The sequence below is a fragment of the Nelumbo nucifera genome, chromosome 1, assembly GCF_055504915.1.
Source record: "Nelumbo nucifera cultivar China Antique chromosome 1, China Antique-T2T, whole genome shotgun sequence".
NCBI classification, from domain to species: Eukaryota; Viridiplantae; Streptophyta; class Magnoliopsida; order Proteales; family Nelumbonaceae; genus Nelumbo; species Nelumbo nucifera.
Genome location: NC_142649.1, coordinates 90,619,732 through 90,627,018, shown reverse-complemented (window position 1 = coordinate 90,627,018; position 7,287 = coordinate 90,619,732). Strand labels below are relative to the sequence as shown.

The following is a 7,287-nucleotide window of genomic DNA, read 5'->3' as shown; positions in this document are numbered from 1 at the left end:
TATGGGAATTTAGAGTAATCAAGTATTGCATTTGAAAGTTCAGAGTACCTATCTGTCAATATCCACAAAGTATAAGGTGCGTATCTATAATTTACCTTAAAAACAAACAAAACACAGAAAAGAAAAGCTAAAAAGCCTAAAATAATGTCTCTTATAATGCTGAACAGCCCTCAAAGTACCACCACTCTGATTCCCAACTTTGGATCTACGTCATTTTAGACCTTGACGAAGGGAATACAAGGTGGGCCATGGCCCATAAATTTATCCCTTTATTAAATAGGAGATGAAGCCCAGTTGCCAAATATATTAGTATTAAGGTTCAAAATATTGATACGTCCGATATATGGGTGTATCGGATGAATCGATACTATTTTTTTTAGTTTTTTTATATTTTTTTTTTCTGAAACCGGTTCAAAAGGGCCAATTTAGGTCTCCTCCATCTCCTGAACCGATCAGACCCCTGATACACCCACTATAGGGGCGTATCAGTGGGGTCTTAAAACAATACGTATCAATCGATACGGACCAATACGTATCGATTCTTTGAACCTTAATTATTATTGTTCTTAAATCCCGGGTACATGAGTAAGTGTATAGTCATTTTAACCGAACGAATGCATTATCATTGACCGAACGAAACCCATGAGACAGAATCCTCCTACCAAGGATTCTGTTACTTGCTTGGATCATTTTCAAACGAATCTGCTATCCAATCTTATTATATGATCCACTCTACAGTCCTCCAATCTCTGTTGTGGGAATCGTTTCAACTTGAGTCAGGTAGAGCTTACATCAAAATCTACAACTTGTTACAGCACAATTAGGCTTGACCATTGGAGGAATCCAAGGGTTTTGTTATTGCCATACCTCATCTCCCAGCAAAGTGAAAGGGTAGTGATATTGTTGGATTGCTGACTATGAAACTTGACTAGAGTTGAGTGTTTTTTTTTATGAGTTATCATGCACACTGATCAAGAGAAGAGAGAAAGGGGATTGGTGAGTTGTTGAAGTTGGTAATGCTTTTCTGATTATATACTCAAAAGGGTTATTAAGGTACACGGAATTAGTAGAAGATTTCACACTTTTTGTTTCTTGGGTACAGTAATCTGATGACCATCTCAAGTGTCAAGTCCTATGGAGGTCTAAATGAGCTGTGAGCACATAGAGATGTATTTTTAACCTTAAATCCCTCTGCCTTGTCATCTACTTCTGAGACGCGTTCTTCTCTCTACTATATTTAATTGGACCTGTAAGATAAGGTTTCTGAAGCCATGAATTCCATGTCAAAATATTAATCCAGCTTGTGGATATGAGAGTTCATAGAAAGAGCTCAAGAGTAAAGAAACTGGAATTGTCCAAATCTAGCTCAGCTCTTATAGTAAAGACCCAAGTGCCAGAAAATAACTTGTTTGGCCAAGTGGCAAGGGGCTTTAGGTTGAAATTTGCCACGTAAGTAAAGGATGAAGAAAAGAAAATGTGGGGCCCTTTTGGGCCTACACCTTCTTGTCATGTGGAAGACCCTTGATGGATTCCACTTCATTACTAAGTTTGAGTTTGTCAATTGATGGAGGTTGACTTGGCCCGACCTCGTAGCATGGAGACACGTGGACATGACCTGGCATAAGTGACAATTCAACGTGATAGCTTGGCCATAACTTGGCGTAACGAACTCGTTGGAGTCCGGCCGGACAGCTTGGCGAACGAGGCAACTCGTCGAGAAATAACATTCAGTTCACCCCGAATTCTCTCCAAGGGTGGAGCGAACCGAGCTCCCCCCCCTCCCCCCAGCAAGGGGACCCGAGCTCCTCCCATTGAGCCCCAAGCTCTTCCTAAGAAGGGAACACCTCGACCTACGGCTAAGTATCCCGAAGTGTTTCCACTTTGGGTCCGCGCCATTAACACTCATGTCCATACTTGCCTAAGGCCCGCTTCAAGCATAAGCACCTCGGCGCACCCCCAACACCTTGGTGTAAGGTAGCTCGATGCAAAGTAGCTCGGCAACCTGCAAGAAAGATCTGCCTGACAACAGTACCTGCCGAATTTGGAGGCTACGCCCACGTCCCCCGTCAGGTGGCGTCGTGCCTGCCATTTCTGAAAGATGTGACACGCCTGATAGGTCCATACCCCTCCTCAGCTCTGGCAGTAACGGCTGCGGCGGAGGCGGTTACGCCTGATTTGACAAAACTTCAATATAAAATGACCCCGATCCCCAAGGAGCAAAGGTACTGAACTTGCGCCATCTGCACTCTTAGCTCTTTCTTTGCGTTCTCTACAGTTCTCTCAGAGTTCTAACTTAAGCATCGGAGTGTTCCTGCCGGGCGAGCTCCCCGAGAATTCTTCACCTCCCTCTTCTTCTCAGGTACCGTCTGTCGCCAGATAGAAGCTAGGTTTTCGCCAGATAGGAGTGTCCGGATCGCGCTGCATCACCAATGTTTATATAGATTTGATTGTGATGAATTTAATGCTTCTAAGGTCCACTTTTAAGTTTGGATATGTGAGAATAATTCTTACATGATTCTAAAGATCAAAATTTCGCAATGTATCGACTGATACATATTATATGGTTAGGTCATTGATACGTTAACTATGGGTTTTTGGGTTTTTGACCCACCATTTCAGGGGTTAGGCAAGCCTTAAGACCACCCCATGACCAATTTTTGAAAAAAAAAACTAACTAAAGAAGTAAAGAGTGCGACCAAAATAACTTATACACCCAATCCAGCATATCAGGGTGTACTGATTATGGTTTTTAAAAACGAACCGGTGACCGAATTGATCAGGGGTTCGATTACCGGTTTGAACGGTCTGACAGTTCGACCCGAACGACCAGTCCGTTCTGACAAAAAAATAAAAAAATTAAAAAAATTAAAATAAATTAAAAAATTGAAAAACGGTCAAAACGGTTCGAACAATTTACCATCCGGTTCAATGGTTTATTAACCAAAATCAACGATTTTAAAAGAAAAAGCAATTTTGAAGAAAAACGGAACCGGTCAAACCTGGTTTTTTTGGTCCGACCGTCCAATCCGGTCCGATTTTGAAAACAATGGTACTGATACTTTGAACCATGTATAAACCAAAAAGGGAATGCATAGAGAACTTTGGTTTCTATTGATCCATGATATCATAAAAATCCCACCATTACAACGCTTGTCAGCCTAAGATTTTACCATTATAAACAATGGTCATTTCTGATCCATCATATTATATCATACATCAAATTGCCAACCCTTCTTTTTGGCTGTAAAACATATATTTGAAAATACCAAATTAAGACTAAATTATCACACTGAAAATAATTTCTGGCTCCCACTTTAAGTCAGAAGCAACCAGCTCAAAGTAATCTCAACGTGACTACTAGGTAACAAATACCACTTTTTAAAACGTGACTACTAGGTAACAAATACCACTTTTTAGTACAACTGATTTGAAGCTCTGAGTGGTTTCCCTCTCATCTTCCATTCATTTTTTCCTTCATTGGATAAGGAAAAAAAAACCATATTTCTTCCTTTTTGCCTACTTGGTTGATTCTTTTCCTGCTCCAACCCCATTTGTTGAAGAGTAATATAGTAAGGAAGAAAGAAGCAGACATAAGGAATCACACATTCTCAGATTGTACAAGTTACAACTAGTACACACTCTTTTTCTCTGGTGACTAAGATACTGGGGTCCCCACCTTGTAGCCCCAAAATTCAGAAGGTCTTAAAAAAACTAAGGCAAAGCTTCCAAGGAATGGGTCTACTGTTGAAAGTGCACCAACTAACAAATACCCTGATGACCACGTATAAAATCTTCACGTTCTAATGGGACAATCCCTCCGGCGAATGCCGGTTCCGGCGACGTTGTCATCGTCGTCTCAGATGAGCTAACTTGGCTGTTGCAACCAACAATTTTCTGACACGTTTCAATCAGGCAGTGCCTACAGGTTGGGCATGACGAGTGTGAACTCAGCCATTTATCAATACATCGGATGTGAAACCCATGCTTGCATTTGGGTAGGATCCTGACTCGTTCCCCTGGACAGAACTCTGATAGGCATATAGCACATGCCGAGTCCAAGCCAGGTAGCTCTAACCCAGCTGAGTATGTTAGAGTGGGGAAAGCCTTGAGGGCTTTCCTCTTGACTCCTGTGTTGGCCAACTTCTGGCTCGTTGTGTTGGAGGTGACTCGGCTTGACCACCTCAATGCACACCTAATGATGGAATTTAGCCCCAGTGCACAAATCAAGGCACACAAAAGAACTGAAAGGATCATTATTACATTGGCATCCAAGCTACTTCCGGTGGTGTAGGGGTCTGATGAGTCTGATGAGTCAAGGACGTTTGCCGTGCCAGCCGGCGGCGGCGCCTTGCCCGGTGACTGGTAATGGGAATTGTGTAGAAGCAATCTTCTTGAGTGAACATATCTTGGAACAATTTGGATCAATTGTGAAGGATCAGCTGAGGAGGAAGAAGGAAACATGTTGGGGACTCAAGAGTTTGCCTTGAGATCACTTGATGGAAATGGAAATGGAATTCCTTGTGGATGGTTGTGTGGGGTGATATATAGAGGGAAAGGCTGATTCGATCATCTTTTTCAGCTTAGTATTTTAATAATTAAGCAGGAATCGTTGAGGGTTGAGAATATTCAACGCATTAAGAGATTCTTCAAAATTAAAATTTTCTTGGCTTATTAGGGTTATGATTTAATTCAATTCTATTAACTAATAATTTTCCCATAATTTGGAGCCTCCACTATGCCCATGGCCCATCTAATTTCTATGGCCCTTCCAATCAAGATGGGCCCATGCCACTTTCTACATAAGAGACAATGCCACGTGGCCACATCTCTGTAAGTAGTCATGTCTCTAATTGCTATTCAGGCCCCACATTGTCTAGTTGCCGTGGAGAAGTTATCCGCTGTACATAGTTTTTTACTATTTGTTTGCAACTGAGTTAAGAAGACACATTAAAGTTTTTTCATCTTCAGACTCAGCTCAACTCATTTAGAAGTTAGAACTCCAACCAATTAAGAGTCCGTTTGGTTTATAGTCGGAATTGGAATCAAAATTAAAAATTTTCAGAATTGAAATTAAAATGGTGTATTTTCACAGTCTGTTTGATTCCGATAAGAATTGGAATGGAAATTAAAATTAGTTGGAATGGGATTTAATTCCTACAGGTTGGGGCAACCACTAGCAATGGAAATAGAATTTCAATTCCGTCAACCAAACAATTAAAATCGGAATGGCCGATTCCAATTTTAAACCTCTATTCTTGCAAACCAAACAGGCTCTAACTGGGTGATCTGAGAATGCATAAAAAACCTGTTCATAAAACTTTGCCTTATTAGTAGTAAATGCCACTATGCCAGTCAACTCATGGCTCGAAATTGACTCACCTCATGTGAAATCATAACTCAAATCAGCTGGTTTCTGTGAAGCCAAAGATTTAACTTTAGAAAGAAAAGCAAGCAACCAAGAAACTGTTGAGCTTTATTTATTTGAAAAATGCAAAATGGTAAGTTTGACTTGGCTCAGTTCCCGTTCCATGGGAGCCGAGTGACGTTTCCAATCATAGCGAGTCACACTGAGTCGCTGCTACGAAGGTAACACTGAGTCACTGATCACTTTCAAAGATTCCGATTTCCACATGCCTCGACGGCTCCACTTAAGTGGAAGGTTTGCCGACCTGTACGCCACAATCTTGCACATAACACCAATGGCCTATTGGCAATGTGTTGAATTGAACTCGTTTATTTAATCACAATTCTTATCATCTATTCATTTGTCTTATCTTCTTGTCTTACCAATATATTAAAATCCATTTATTTATTTATTTGATTTTGTTGCTGCTTAGGATGGGGCCGAGGGCAACATGCTGGTAACTTTGCTTCTGGCCGAAGCTTGATGTGTCCAACCTAAGACCAAAAAGAAGAGAGTATATATGAGAGGCCTCAGGTGTTATCTCAAAGGTGGAGATTCCAACGATGAAGTTAGTCAAATGCTTGAGAGGGATTGGACCAGGCTTGAGACGATGGCTCAAATGATGTCATTCAAGAGAAGGAAAGCTAGAGAGTAAGAGTAGACTAGATGGCCTTACCTTGAAACAGGGCACCCCCTTTTATACTTGACCTTGCCATGGAGTGGTTGGAGGCAGTTAGAGGTGAACAACCAAGATCTCATCTGGCCGATGCCATGTGGCGCCATCTGGAACTTTGCCATATGCCCCTACATCACTTTCCCCCCACTCTCAAGGTTGTAGTGGTCGAGGTCGAGCGGTGTGTTGAATGGAGACCTCAGCTTCGGCCAAAGAGAGTAGTATGATGCTTCCTGGAGGCATTGAATGGCGCATCAGGTGAGGGCCTTGGCTTGGTTGAAGAGACCATAATACAATGGCACGGAAGCATCGACCTCGGCTGTCGAGAGATCTACTTGGTCATCTAGTGGTTACTGCTTCCTTGTTGACTTCTCGCCTCTTTGGAGGATCGTAGTGAGCTGAGAGAACGGGGCCATATTTGACATGGGTGTGAGGCGTCCACGTTCGTCGGTCGTGCTCTATACGAGCGTCGTTGTGGATTCATACACAAGATGGGCGTCGACATCAATCGGTCATGACTGTGAGCGAGATGGGCGATGGGTCGCCCAGCTTAGGTTGCTTTTGACTTGGGTTCGTTGGTCGGACTGGCTAATGTCTTCAACATCGTTTTGCATTCCCGAGGTCAATGCCACATGGCACATGTTGGTTCGGGCTGCTAGGTCAGCGACTCCGCGGCCATTGGATTGAAGCGATCTGAACCATACATTTTCCTTTAAATAGAGTCGCTAGTTGAGGTAGCTTCCTACCATTTTCTCGCTTCTACTTGTGCTTCCATAGACCTCAGCCACCAACCAACCAACCAAATCCTTAGTTTCTTCCTCAAACTCATCTTGTTAGGTAAAGGACTACTCCTGTAACCATGTCATACTCAGACTCCGGTCCCGAATGCTATGACCTTCCTGACCGCTCTAACACTAGCACTCCATGCTCCACCTCGTCCAACAATTAGGACATTGTCACTGAATCTGAGAGCTTCCCTCGGGCAGCTGGAGTCCAGGTATTGAGGGAGAAGACCTCCCCTAGAGGCACCGAGTGCAACCGACAGGGTAGGGAATCTCCTTATGAAAGTACTGACTCTACAAGGTCGAGGGGAGACGTCGTAGGGAATGCCTTAGCACATCCCAAAGTGGTGGAGTAGGAGGAGGTCGAGGATCCAACCCTTGAGGAGCTAGCCGAGGCTGAAGGCCGAGGTGTAATGCTAATGCACTAT

The 7,287-nt window shown here is 42.9% G+C and overlaps 1 pseudogene; it reads right to left on the bottom strand.

The window, feature by feature from the left end:
- Positions 1-3,373: 3,373 nt before the first annotated feature.
- On the bottom strand, positions 3,374-4,478 carry LOC104586253 (RING-H2 finger protein ATL78 pseudogene; annotated as a pseudogene).
- Positions 4,479-7,287: the final 2,809 nt, after the last annotated feature.